This window comes from Desmodus rotundus, chromosome 5, assembly GCF_022682495.2.
Source record: "Desmodus rotundus isolate HL8 chromosome 5, HLdesRot8A.1, whole genome shotgun sequence".
Lineage (NCBI taxonomy): Eukaryota > Metazoa > Chordata > Mammalia > Chiroptera > Phyllostomidae > Desmodus > Desmodus rotundus.
The window spans coordinates 163,802,990-163,818,177 of NC_071391.1; positions in this window are offsets into that span (position 1 = coordinate 163,802,990).

Sequence of the window (15,188 nt, forward strand, 5' to 3'; positions counted from 1 at the left end):
CAAAGACACCAGGCGACTGCCTGTGTGGCACCCCCTTCCCAGGCTGCGTGGGAGCGTCAACACCGTTCCACCCAGTGCCACCTTCTTGAAACCCGCTGTTTGCCAGGCTGCATCCTGGACCCGGGTCCTGTGGAGGCAGAGAGGGCGCTGTCTCTCACTCAATGTCCTTTGCTTGTAAGCCACAGAAGTGTCCTTCAGCTGTGGCGTGAGTCAGGGAGCTGATGGAAAAGTGAGGAACCGAGCTTCAGGGGGGACAGAACTGGAGGAGCTGGAGGGCAGGCTCTTCACAGCCCCTGAGCTCGGGTCATTTTTATCTGTGTCTCCCCCTCCCATTCAAACAGCAGGGGAGGGGCTTCCACTGATTTGGCTTGGGGAGGGCAGGGTGGCCTGACCCACAAAACCAAGAGTCTGACCCAGAACGGGGAATGGGGGCAGAACAGGGCGTTGCTCAATGTCCGCCTTCAAGGAGCTTGACCCAGCAGAGCCAGGCCTGCAGGCGTAGAATTGCACCTGCGTGAAAAATGAAATGGACTCTCATCTTGGGAGCGGGGAGCCCAGGCGCTTCACAAAGGAGGGGCGGTCGGAAGTGTGCTTGGTAGCACCTCCGTGAGAAAGACTTAAAAGGGAAGGGCACTGGCCACCCACTACCGACCAGACGGCCATGGGTTACACGCCACGGGTTAGCTCTCCGTGGGTCCTGTCTAGGTGGGGGGCCGGGCCGAGCTCCACGGGGTAGGGCCCCGCGTTGCTGGCTGTGAGCTGTGTGCACTGTGTGCAGCAGGCAGGTGGCTGCGCTCAGACCGGGGGTCTCTCTTCAAAGCCCCAGACCACCTGCAAATGGCTTTCCCCGGCCTCCTCTCCCAGTGGAAACCATCATTTAAAAAGTTTATTGTTGCAAGAGAGGTGGCTCAAAACTGGCCAATCGATTTTGTTTTGTTTTGTTTTAAAGGGTTTTTTCAAGTTTCTAAAACTCTTTTAGAGTCATGGAGGGAAACATACCCCCACCAGGGCTACCGACTGCAGAGGGGCTGCAGGCTGCATTTGTGGCGGTAAGCACTGTGAAACAAGGGGGCGAGTGGGGCGGGGGGGGGGGCGGAGGAAAGAAACAAAGCGAAAGTTTGGTAAGGAAAGGAAAGAGGCAGAGAGTCCTCTGCCCCTGCACACCAGCTCTCTGGGAAGTGGGCCCTGGGACAAGGGCAGTGCCCAGCGATGGCTAGGAGATGCCGCTCGGCGTGGGACCCCAGGACTGGGAGCTGGGGCCTGGCAGGGAGTCCCTGGCAGCTGCTGGCCCCATGCAGTTGGTAGCTGCTATGGTTCCAGTTGTGGGACACACTCCAGAACTCGTCCCCAAATGTCCCCATCTTGTGCTAGGGTCAAGGACAAACAGATACCGGAAGGTGGATGGAATGAAGACAGGATGGATGGACAGACGCTTTTCAATTAACAAAGCACATTTGTGTTTATCTTGTTCAGTTTCATTGGGACTTGCGTTTCCCCATTTCACTTATGCATAAACCAAGGCTCAGAGAGGCTTGTTCAAGGTCAATGCCAGCATTGCCTGGGGACATCACACTACAATTAAACATAGTGATATACACAGACCTTCTGCTCAGGATCAGAGCCCGGTCTGTTTCTCACGTGACTCCTCCCCAGTGCAATGGGACAGATGCCACTTTCCTTGCTTTACCAGAAAATTGGGTAAGTGGCCCAAGGCCAGCCACGCAGCTAGCAAGAGCCCCGGATTCACCGGCAACATTGTGTCCACTTGATTTGTGTGGGAGGTTTCCTCGGGTACAGATAGAACACCTCATCTAGAAAACATTACAAATAATCTGTGTGCAATGTCTGTTCTGTTCTGTTCTTGTGCTAACCTCCTCGTCTGCAGAACTCTGAGAAACAAAGCGTGTCACAGACACCCAACACAAGCGACGAAAACATCCCCCATTGTCTTTTCAGTGACGTGCTCCCAGGAGGAAAGCTGATGTGCCAACAAAGATCGGCCCAAAGACACGATCGGCATGAAAGAACAAACGCTTTTTAAAAAAGGCTCTGTAAGCAGAATACAAAATTGTGTGTTCCCTGTGATCACCGCCGGGTTTAAAATGCGTGTGCATGTAGACAAAGGCTGGAAGGAAAATGCAAAAATTGAATCAGCGTAATGGCAAAGGGATGGCTTGTTTTGCTTTCTCGAAAATGTATTTAACGTTTTCATCGTGTTTGTGCATTAATATTAAGACTTTGCTATTGTATGGAGAGACTCATAATGTGAAATACAGAAGACTTTCACACGGTGGTATAAACCCAAGATGCAGCTGCTGAAGTCGCTGGGAGAATAATTGCAGCTTGGTTGACCAGTTCGACCTTGACCAGTCCTGGTAATGGTCACCATAGAGATAGGAAGAGACTGGGGAGGGAGCCGCCTTTCCGCGGGGCAGTTCTGCTGATTGCTTGTTAACTGTAACATTTTGCATGCAGACCGTTCCCCGTATCTCCATTTTTATAGGCTTCGTCTGTGGGTCTGAATCCATTAAATTCAGCAGAGTCCACTGTGCTGGGCTCCAGAGGGGCAAGGAATGAAGAGCAGGCGGGGTCTCTGCCCAGTGAGAGCTCACGCCCAGCCCAGTTCTTTGCGGTTTTTGGAGCCTGTGCCGGGTGAAGCAGGTGGTCTTTGTATGCCCCTCCTCCAACAGCCTGCCCCCAAGGGGAAGGCCTCTAAAGTCAGAGGCCCCCTCTCGGCACCTCACCCATTGCTCTTAGCATCCAGACGATTCCAGGCACGCGGTAGGCACTAGGTATATCTACTCATCCAACGTATCTCCCTGTGACCTCGCAGCTAAGGCCCTCTGACTGGCTGCATGACCTTGGGCAAGTCTCCTGGACCCTGCTCTGCATCCTTCTCAGCAGAGCTAGGTTACGAGGCCACCAGGGACCGGTTAGTGTCTTCTACTTGTATCACCAAGCCTAGCACGTGAATTGCTCCTGGGGGCGGGGTGGGGTGGATGGTGATTGGCTAAGGCCTGCCGAATGGACTCTACTTGACTCTTCCTGGGGGGAACCCAGCTCCTTGGTGGGCTTCTGGGACACTGTCCCACCTGCTCAGCCCCTGCCAAGTCACACGGGGGGCTGTTCAAAGAAGCCACTGCAGGAGCTGGACCATGACCCAACCCACCTCTGGTTGCCTCCCATCCCTGTTCCCGTGTTTGATCTCAGAACTGCTTTCCTCCCGGCTGGACCAGAGACTGAGGGAGGGCAGGCTCAGGGCCCCAGGGGCCCTGTCCCCCCAGGACATTGTCAGGTGGCAGCTGGGCATTAGGAAGCCTCTTCCAGAGGGACTTGTTGGTTATTTACTCTGGTATCTCTCTGTCTCTTAGAAGACAAACAGAACATTTCGGACCCAAACTACTTTGAATATTAAAAATAACAGATCCCAGAATGTACCTCCTAAGTCCTCTCCAAATCTTTCCAAGTAATTCTTCAAGCCTCCCCCCCCCCACTAGATACAGAGAACTCTTAGGAAATGAGGTGTGTGTACTTTATTCTTACCCCTGGACTGTGTCCCCAACTTCCGGAGAACAGGGACTGTGTTTTACTTTATTCCTGGCACAGGACCCAGCACTGACCACAGTGCAGATGCTCAGTATCGGCCGCACGTGCTGAGCACCCACTGTGGTCTCTGCACTGCACAGAACGGAAGAGTGATGGACAGATGGATGAACGGGTGGGTGGATGGGTGGGTGGATGGGAGGCTGGAGAGGTGGGTGGATGGATAAATGGTGAATGGATGAATGGGTGAGTGGGAGGATGGATGAATGGGTGGGTGGATAGGTGGATGATGGATGGATAGGTAGATGAATGAATGGACAAATGGATGGGTAAATGGATAATGAATCGGTGAACGGGCGGGTGGATGGGTGGCTGCCTGGATATAGGTGATAGTATGGATGGGTAGATAGGTGGATGGATAGTAAGGCACTGTGTGAGAAACAGATGCACAAATTAGGACACTGGAGGAGTGTTTAATCTAGAATTATTTGCAGAACGGTGGGCAAAGGATTAGTGAAAACAATAAGAAATGGATGCAGTTCCAGGGCAAAGGGAAAAAATGATTACCAGACTCAAAGACAGAACCAGGCTGATAGGAGAGAACTCTGTGGCTTCTGGTAGAGGGAAGCAGCCAACCCAGGGAGCAGGCGGGAGACCTTGACCTCAGCTCCTTTGATGTGTTACGGGTTGAATTATGTTGCCCGAAAAGATGTGTTGAAATGCTAACCCCCAGTACCTCCAAATGTGACCTTATTTGGAAATAGGGTCATTTTAGAAATAATTAATTAAAATTAGGTTATACTGGAGTGGGCCAGGCCCTCAATCCGATATGACAAGTATCCTTATAAGAGAGAGGAATGCCATGTGAAGACAGAGACGCAGGGAGGAGACGCGACAACAGAGGCAGAGGGTGGGATGATGCCCCTACAAGCTAACGAGAAAAAAAAGTAGCCCAGAGAATTACACAGCAGCAGCCCTGGAGGCCAGTGCATTTTAGGGCTGAGGAAGTTCAGGTTTGAGTGTGTAGCTGTCTAAGGTCACCCGGGCAGCAGGTGGCACAGCCAGAGCTGGAAGTTCCTATTGGCACAATCCACACCCACTGCCCCCCAGTGCTGGCACCCGGGGACGAGTGTGGGCAGATGGAATGCTCTCCCCGTGCCATGCCACAGCGTACAAGGTGAGGTCCATACCCGGAGGCTGCCCTCTGCCGCACCCGCCTGGCCTCCTCGACCGCTGGTGTCCCCATGAGTGTGATGGGTCAGCGGGCAGGCCTTCCAGAACGGCCTCGCGGGTGCTGTGCAGGCCTCCAGCCCAGGCCTCCTTGGGGCCAGGACAATGGCCCTCCGCACAGTGTCTCCGGTCACTGCCCGGCCCAGCGGGGAAGGAAATCCAGTGTGTATTTTACGCTTCCAGTGCGTCTCAGTTCAGACTGCCACATCTCAAGTGTGTGTAGCCGCGTGTGGTAGGTGGCTACCGCATCAGACAGGGCCAGTCTAGGCTCAGACAAGGCAGGTGACCTTCTCAAAGTCACATAGCTAGTAACTAGTAGAGTTGAGATACGTATTTTGTGTGTCTGACACCACATCTCAAGTGTGTGTAGCCACGTGTGGTAGGTGGCTACCGCATCAGACAGGGCCAGTCTAGGCTCAGACAAGGCAGGTAACCTTCTCAAAGTCACATAGCTAGTAACTAGTAGAGTTGAGATACGTATTTTGTGTGTCTGACACCAAACGTGGGTGCATCCCACTGCCCCACACCACAAGGCACCTAAGCGTGTACACCCGTGACTGGCTCTGAGCCTCCCACGCAGGCTGGCAGAGGGGCTGCCCGCTGACTTCCGGTTAAGAAGATGGGGCCTAAGGCGGGGTGGGGGTGGAGAGACACGGGCCAGGGACCGGAATATACGGTCACAATCTTGGGCTGCAGGAGGGGGACCAGTATTAGAACGGCCAAGGAGGTTCTAAGGAGGGAAGCGGTCCCCGGGAGACCACTCGCCCAGGCAAGGCCTTCTCATGCACTCTGCCCAGGCACCAGCCACTTCTGTCCCCGTGACCCCACCTGGCTACGGGGCCCAGCACATTCCAGAAAAGCCAGGAGCACATAGCTTCTAATCTCCGATACTTACTGTCTCTGCAAACCCACAAGGCTGCGACCTGCAAAGAATGCTGATGGGACGGATGGCATCTGAGGGTGACTTTGAGAAAGAACAGGTGTGGGCCTGAAGGAGCGCATCGGTGACAGTGAGTCATCGGCAGGAGAATTAGGAGAGGGGTGAACCTCCTGCAGGTGCGTGGTGCGCAGACGGGCTCCAGGGTTGAGCAATGGACTGGCGCCATGGAGGTGGGCTCTGGACGGAGCCTGGGAGGAGGCTGCTGAGCTCACAAACACATTTTTTTCCAATCTAAGAATTGTGCTTACGCAATGGGATTCTGTTCAACAAGCCATGGGTTTCACGGACTTTGTGAACTTTAGTCGAGATTCTGGATTTCTTTGCCCTGAGTATCATTTCATAGCCCATTTCAGTTCCTAAATACATGAGAAGCCAGCACAGTTTTGCACACCCAGTGAGAGGGACTGGGGCCTGGTCCTGGGAAACTGGGAGGCCTGGGTTTCGTCTTGGTTCTGCCGCTAGCCAACTGGGAACTCTCAGCCATCGCATTAACTGGTGTGAGTTCAGTTTCCCCGTCTATAAAATGGGTCTAGACTGTGTGGTGTCTCAGATGTCCCCACTAGCTAGTGACAGAGGTAATCGAGGATTGATGGGACTATCAGAAGACAAATACCTTACATCCGGGCAAAGCCTGATAAACGGTGTGAATCGAATGAATGTAATGTGCAAATTATACATCTCTCTGCAAACACGAAACATGTTTACAATTGTTTGCGTTCTTACTCTGCCTCCCTCTTCAGCCCCATCTCTCATCTCGTGCTTTCCACAAATCAGTTCATTTGATCAACAACAACCCCTTTGGTAGAGAGGACACAGAGGTGCAGGGGGCCAGGTAACTCACTCACGACAGAATGGGGCTGAACCCAGGTTTGCTGAGATCCACCCCAGCCCCCGGCGTAGTCAGCTGGCTTTGAGTGCAAGCTTCAGACCGCTTGTCCCAACAGAAACTGTTGCCAGTTGCCGCTGCGTGTTTAGTGACCATGAACTACTCTTGTAAATTACTTCCCTCCTATAAAGTGGATGGAAACATACCACGTTCCAGTCCGTGCCCGAGGCATCTCTACCACCCTGCAGTAATGAGGTGGGGGTGTATCTTGCTGTCTATATAAGCTGTAAGTTTGAAATGTTGCTGAGCCCATGGGCTCAGAGGATTATCAAAAAATCAGTTGTATAGGAGAGCAAATCTTCTGTCTTCCTCATACAAGCACGGGCGTGCGGTTCAATACAGAGAAAATAAAATAGGAAGAGACGCCTTGCAGGAGGCTTGGACGGCGCTGAACGCAAGCATCTAATCAGCATCTCTGAAACTCCCTCACCCCTCGCGCTCCTGTCCCCGGCCATCGCCATTGCCTCGAGTCGGCCTCCTCCGCTCTTCTGGAGTTTTCTGCAGCAGCTTCCTACCTCAAGTCTTCTAACCCATCCTTCACATCATAGGCAGAGGGAGCCTTCTGGAAAATGCTGTCGGATCCTCCTCTTGCTTAAAAGTGTCTGAGGATAGAGACAGAAGGAGGTCACCAGAGCTGGGGGAGGGGAATGGGGTGTTAGTTGTTGCCAAACGGGCACAGAGCCCCCGCTGTTTGGGGAGATTAGAAGGCTGTGGAGACGGGCGGGGGTGATGGGCACACAAGGGTGTGAATGTGCCACTGAACCGTGCCCTGGTTTAATCAGTCCACACTATGTCTATTTTACCACGATAAGAAATAAAAACAGAGAGTGTCTGATGATTGCTAATGACTTCAGAATGCAATACCCATTCCTCACAAGACACTCAAGCCTTTTCAGAGTGCGGTCCCACTTTTGCCCGGGCCGAGTGCACACGCATGCACACAGGTGTGCACACACATACTCAGTGTCCCGCCCACTTTGTTAGCGAAAGCACCCCTCCTTCTCACGTCCCCTGGCCTCTGTCCCTGCGTTCCCCCTCCCTGGAGTCACTACGTACCCTCCCAGCAGTGAGGGCAAGAGCATCTTGATCTTTGAGACCCGTTTAAACCAGGTCACCTCCTCTGGGAAACCTTCACACCTCCACACACCTGGCACCAGATATGACTTTCCTCTCTAAGGCACAGGCCCTGCCTCTGTCTCCTGAGCCTCCCCAAGGCCTCGCAGACACTCAACAAATGTTTGTTAACTGTTTAATGAATAAGATTTTTGTCTCCATCCTGGAGGAGCTTCACAAGACACACATAAATGAAGTAATTCATGTCTAAAAAGTGTGATGCAATCGAGAGGTGGAATGGCATCTTCTGCAAGAGAGAGGTGTTTGTGGATCTGGGAGGAGGTCACGTGTAAGTGGAAACAAGCCTTCCAGGCAGGGGTGTCAATGAGCGAACCGGCCCTTTGTTCAGGGAGAGAAAGCTGAGGCGCAGGCCCAGGCTTCTCCCAGGCTTCACCCTTCCTTGCCCCCATGACTTTTGCTTTTCTCTTCCCGGCAGACTGGGAGCCCAAGCATGACTGTGGGTGGCAGGGGGTCTTTTCAGGCCCGGCACCCGAAGCCCCTCCCTTTGACTGAGGAATCCCCACTCTGCGAGTCTTAGCAGGAAGCGGAGCCCACCTTCCTCCCTGGGAAGTGTGTCTCCCAGACACCTGCTTCCCCAGCTGGTCTTGGGCGATGTCTGGGCCTTGACTCAGGCTTGGCCAGACACCCCCTTGGGACTTGGAATGTAGAGTGAGTGACTCCAGGAGGCAGGGGTCGTGAAGAAGTCTCTCTGGGGGCAGCAGAAAGGGTGTGTTGGATTTTGATGGCTATGGAGCCAATTCAAGGTCCAGGGTCCTGGGTGGTGCCCGTGGACTCAGTGAAGCGGGGACCCATGGCCGGGGTCCAGTGGCAGAAGAAGCAGGGACCTATCTCTCTAGCAAGGTCTGTGGCACAGTTTGGGCTGTGGTTCTGACCTCACACCTTCCCCAGTGCTCCCGCCCGTGTTTGCGTCCTGGCTAACCAGCTATCCTCACAATCAGTAAGAAGTAACAGTCTTATACGTAAGTCCTAGAGTCAGTTTCTGTTACTTGCAAATAAGAACTCTCATGTAGTAACTGACCAAGTTGGGTCCCTGGCCTTCACGATGGGGGAAGGGAAACATGCATTTTCTGACCACCTGCCAGCTAATGTGGCTAAACATGCTTTTATCTGCAGAAGCCCCGTGGACCCCTGGGCCCCAGGACGACCTTGTCTGGGCTGGCACGCCTGTGAGAGCGTGGGGGCTGCTGAGTCCCTGCCTCCTCATCATGTCCAGGCCCAGCTGCAGATGCAGCCCCCCGTCCCCAGCCCTGCAGGGGTGGCCTGGTGAGCTAAGTTTTCAGTTCACCAACATCCTGCATGTTTTCTGTATGTTTTTTTAAAAAATCTCTCATTTGGTCCCAGGTTCTAAATCGACTGGCTCAAGAAGTGACAAGCTGCTGCCTTTTTCCCGTTATGGCAGGATGCTTGGGAGACAGCTGTGGCAGCTGCTGCTACTGTGTCCCTTTGAACAAATTTTGGCAATCCCCCCACATATGGCCCGTCAGGTGGTGCTGGGTGGTCAGTCTGGCTGGCCGTGCCTCTGAGTTTCAGATCCAGGAGCAGGGAGAGTGGCTGGGGACCCTTTGCTCATTCACATTGATGGGTGCCATCGCTGTCCTCGGGCACCTCGTGGCACATTAACAGCTGAGCAGGGTGGCATTGTCTCCTCTCTTCCAGGGGTGGCTTTTGATGGAACAAGCTTTTGTTTGTTTTGTGGAGATATATGAGGCTCCCCAATTTCTTACCTAGGCTTATCCTGGGTTGAAAGAAAGCCCGAAGAGAAACTGTCCAAATGAATCAGGGGGATTGTTCATATTCAGAGGGGTCTTTCCTTTGCAAAGCTTACTTTACTGGGTTCTGTTAACTACTGGGCCTCTGGTGCAATGGAGTTTGTTTATGGGGCCGGACTGGACCGAGGGGACAGAGGGCCATCCGGGGCTGCCTGGAGCTTCCAGCCCCTCCCAGCTCAGTCACGGGTGCCTCCAGCTGGGGACTGGACTCCGGCCAGAGCCCGAAGCCATCCTGAGCAGCAGCCTCAGTTCACCCTGTCCTGTGGCCATTGTGTGCTTGCCCGTGACTCCTCCATCCATCCTTTGTGAATCTGTCCATTCAGTTGTCTACTTCTCGGCAGCCAGTTCATCCACCAAGCACTCCACTGGGCCCTGCGGCGCCCAGGCAAGTCTCGGGGGCACAGCCCCACCTTCCTGGTGGCTGTAGCCAGAGGGGAAGCAGACCCAGGGCGCCTGATGTCATGCTTCCTGCTGTGGGGAGGGGGGCAGCACAGGACAGGGGGAGCTCACCTAGCCTGGAGGGGAGAGGAGCCCAAGGACAGCCCTAAGAGACAGTGTCATTCCTTCTGAGACTCCGGAGGTGAGTCACTAGGCAGGAAAAGATGTGAGGGAGGAGGGGACAGCAGGGGTAAAACTCGAAGGGCTGAAGCACAGGAGAAGGAGAGATGGACCAGGAGATAAGATGGGAGGGGAGTGGGGGTGGGAGCAGCAGGGGCTATGGGTCACCTGAGGGTTTTGTGTTGATTCTATACAAGCACATAGGCAGCGCTGGCCAAAGCACTGTACCAACGTTAGCTCGCTGAATCCTCTTAACAACCCTGTGAGGTGGGTGTTGTTATCCTCCTCATCCTCATTTTACAAGTGGGGAAACCGAGGCACAGAGTCGTTGGGTAACCTGCCCAGAATAAAGCTAGGACCTGAGCCCAGGTCAGGTGGCTCCTGAGTCCAACCAGTATGTTGAGCTGTAGGGTTTGAAGCAGGAAAGTAACGCAAAGGTCGGACTTGCATTTTTTCCAAGATCGTATCTGCTGAAGGGGCCGGGAGGCTCAAGCACCCAGTCTCCCTGGTGGGGCCTGCTCCTGGTAAGCTGCCCGTGTGGCAGAGCTGGTTGTGTCGGAAGGAGGTGCAGAGACAGAGGAGACTGCAACCTCTGGACTATGGACGCCTGGCTCTCTTTGAGGGGTCTGCATTCCGGCCTGCTGTCCAGAGCCCCCTTCTCAGGGCCAGCCCTGTCCCAAGCTGACCCCCACACAAGGAGGAGCAGCAGGGCCTTCCTGCCCTTCCAGAGGCCTCCATGGGGCAGTGGACAGGACAGGCACGCAGACTGTCATCATCTCGGGGGCTCTCCCCTCCCCTGTTGTGACCCCTTCTTCTCCCTTCTTCTCCGTCACCTGCTGACGCCTACCGTCTTCTCCACGGCTTCGGCCCGCACTCACGTCTGCCTCCTCTCAACTCCCAGAGCGCTGATTGTGAGGCTACACAATCTGCCCTCTGTGCATTGTCCTCCGACCGCCCTGTGTTCCTGCCTCCATTCAGCTGTCCTCAACTGTCTGCCCACGAGTCACTGGGGGGAGAAGGTGGATGATTTGTTGCTTTATGTATTAAAACTTTTAAAAAAAACCCCAATACTCTGGACATTAAAAAAATACACATGTACATATTTTGATACAGTATATAAGTGGCTTCTTCAACAACAACAAAAAGAGAACAGAGCGAACATTTGGTGATTAAGGCTCATTGCTATGCACCTAGGCCCTGTCTGAGACATATGGCTGCGTGCCTTTCCACAAATATGCCTGCCTCTTGGGCTTTTTCGTCAGCTCCTCGTCGGTGTAGTGTCTCCGCCCTGTCAACTGACTGCCTTGCGCAGACCTTATGAGCAGGTGGGATCCCAGGTCAGCCGACTCTTCCTCTGTACTGAGTCATCTGGTGAGAAGGTGAATGTCAGAGGGACTCCTAGGAGTAATTCTCTCCCAACTTTCCAAACAGCCACGTCTAGACCACCGTGGGCTTGGAAAGCAGGCAGCAGAGCATGGAGAAGAGCTGAGAGGCACGGGTTACTCCCCGGCTCATCCCTGCGTGAGGGGTTAGGCGCCCCGCCCCTGTGCTCCTGCAGCTACAGACTGTGTCTTAACCATTTGTGGATTCCCAGCCCGTAGGACACTGTCTGCCACATGATAGACAAACCCTGGGATATTTCGTTGAATGAACTAACAGGAAATCAGACCGGAGTTGGGGGTTGCGAGCGCTCCTTCGGGTGTCCTGTGTAGGCGCATTAGTGCGGGGACTCTGGGACGTGTGTCTGACTGCTCAGGGAGCTGGCATGCTGACTTCAAGGTTCCTAGCGCGCTCGTCATGGCAGATGCAGCCCGTGTTCGTGGCGTACCCGGAGAACAGGGCGCTCTACTTTGGGTGCTTTCCTTTGTGAGTTTACGGCTGTCCTAGTGATTTTGCATATGGTCGGACACAAAGTACGCACGCAGTGGCCACCATCGCTGGTATTGGACAGGTCCCTTTGATGGCCTGGATTCACTTTCAAAATGAATTGTCACTAAATGTCTTCTATGGGCCAGAGTCACCAGGGACACGACAGCAGATGAAGCCCTGTCCACTTAGAAGGCCACAGTCCCACGGGGGGAGCAGAGGGAGTAGGGGTGAGAGAGACGTAATGAATTAAAGGGAGCAGACAAAAGTTGAGGAGCTACCCTCTGCTTGCAGATACGGTGAGAGTAAAGACAGAGAATTCCATACGAAAATGTGATCAGCACTGACTCCCTGGCTGTAGGAGGAGACTGAAGTCACAGACCCGGTCTTGAATCTCAACTCTAAAGCTAGCCAACGTAGACAGATAATTCAACCTCCCTGGGCTTCAGTTTACTCGGCTGTACAGTGGGGACGGTAATGCCCAACTGTTGTTGAGAGGGCCCTAGGAATACAAGGTTCAAAAGGAGACCCTTACCCACAGGAAGCTCGCGGACTGGCGGGGGAGAGAGGAGAGACTGGTTATCATGGACGTATGTTGAAATCTATGAAAAGATATCATATCATTTGTTGAATGAAACAAACTTAAAATGCACTTAAACTATTAGTCAAGTTTCTCTAGAGAAACAGAACAGGAGGTAGGTAGGTAGGAAGGTAGATAGATAGATATTGTAAGGAATTAGCAAATCAAAATGTGGAAGGTGGGCCTGCGGGCTGGGGACCTGGGAGAACCGATGTTCCCATTCGAGCCTGGATACAGTTGTAGAACCAGGAGGAGCTCAAGTCGCAGCTGAAGCCCAAAGGTTATCCGCTAGAGAGAATTCTCTCTTGCTGGGAGGAGACCAGTCTTCTTGTTCTCTCCTGGCCTTCAGCTGGTTGGACGTGGCTCCCCACGTTTTGGAGGCCACCTGCTTCCTCAAAGTCCACCACTGTAAATGTTAACCTCTTCCCCAAACACCCTCACGGAAACACCCAGAATAATGTCTGATCGAACACCGAGGCACCCTGTGGCCCAGCCAAGTTGGCACATAAGATTAATCATTACACTGAACAAAGCGAAGAATGACATCGCATGTACGTGAAACCACCTACATATGCCGAAATGAAAAGAGACATATTTAGGAGGAGGTCACCTCTCAGAGGCAGGCTCTTGTGGTCTTTTTACTCTTCTTTTTACATTGACCTATGGTTTCACTTTTCTCTATGATGGGGGATATTTCACTTTCCATCAGCATCACCATCATCGTCCCTGCCATCTTTACAAAAGCAGCCAAACTTTTAAAAAATCCTCCATGGCCCATATATAGCAGATGCTGGAGAAATGCCGGAACATTGGAGCCCTTCCCCAAGGGGTGGGCTGACCAAAAGCTGGGTCAGAAAGCCTGAGATTCTACCAGTGGAATTTTAGTCTTCCAATGTAAGAGTTTTCTGTCCTCTTAAACTGAAAATCATGGCAGAAGAACTATCCCTTGAAGACTTGTCTGTTTTTTAATGATGGGATGATTTTGATTTGACTTTTTCCTGAGAGCGTGCAGTGAGAACTGGAGAATGGTGGGGGACAGGAGGTGCCAGGAAGGCGGTGACTGTGGCCACAGAGCGCCGCTGCAGGTAGTGAGAACCAACCTCACCCACCGCAGGTGACAACTCTACAGGCCTGGGCCCAGCTGTAGGCCAGGAAATGTGCAAGAAGATGCTCCTGACCAGGCCCCGCTGCGTGCCTCACCTGTGCTGGCTCTCCACGAATCTCACCCAGGTGCAGTGGACGGTGGGGGGCACCTCTTCAATGACTCGCTGAACAGAAGTCCTGAGAAAATGATACGGGAGTTTGCGGTGAAAAGCCCTGTCCAATGTTCGTTGGTCAGTGAAATACTACCTGCCATATGGCAGGAGAGGAAGAAGCTCCTCCCGGATGACCTACTGCTCTGGGCAAATAAACCACTGAAACAATTTATGAGAGTAAACTCAGCCAGGAGGACTCATTCATTCTGAAATGCACACTGAAGTTGGCCATTCCACAGACCATTAACTCCACTAATTACAGCGACGATTCAGGAGGTAAGCCTTCCCTGACAGTGTGTAAGGCTCCAGGGCGCCCGCAGCACGCCTTGCCTCTCCGTCCCTCCCCTGGCATCCCAAGCAGAGGGAAAGGAGGAAAAAACTGATATTTACTGAACACTTGCTACAGGCCCAGCTTTTTCCTACGTGACAGCCCCACAGCCCCTTAGAGGTGGGGATTATCACACAGGTTAGGAAACTGAGGTCCAGAGGGGATCATGGTGTCTAAGATCAAACCGCAAATAAACAGCCAGACAGGGATTTGGGATCATCTGGCTGCAAGTTCTGAGTACTCCCTCCTGCTCCAGCAGCTCCCTCTCACCAAATAATTTAGAAAACAATATATATATAACAGGAACATCAAACAAATAAAGCAGTGGATTCTCAGTCTGTTCCCTTGAGCTCTTCCCACCACATGGGATGTACCTGTTTAACACATTTCACATTTACTAGGACGAAACTCCTGCAGACAGAGGCTGGTCTGGTCTTTCTGAGCGTCCCTACCGCACCGAGCACAGAGCTGGCAGAGGGGTCACGTGGATGGGCTTCAGTGCGGACACCCTGCACACAGGGCCACATCCAGGCTCTGCTGCTCACCAGCTGTGTGACTCTGCATATGATGCGTCACCTGCCTGTGCCTCAGTTTCCTGACCTGAGAGTGAAACAGAGATGACGATGTACTCGATGTACTATGACGATGTAATAGTTCCCGCTTCGCAGTGCCAGCGGGCAGTTTAAATGCGTCCATAGGTACTCGCAAAAGACGGAACATGGCGTTTGACAGGTGAAATCGCTCCATAAACGTTAGCTCCTTCTGTGTCCAGGGACTCCCCAGAGGTTTCATTTTCTCAGCCCGCGTTGTTTCAGGTGCAGAGGAATGTAGATGTGAGCTCATCCCTCTGGGCTCTCATGAAACACTTACCAGTCTCACAGGGTGCCACTGTTTCACAGCAGCTTTCACCCAGGGCTCCAGATGACCCTAACTGTAAGAGGTAGTGTTCAATAAATATTTGATAATTCGGTGAAAGCAGACATTTTAGAGACTGAGTTACTGGCAGGAGGAAAATCTTGCCCAAGGTCACCTGGGGAGATGGCTGTAGTACAGCCGGGACTTTCAGACAAAGAATTAGTGTGCTTGTCCCTCCCTCCC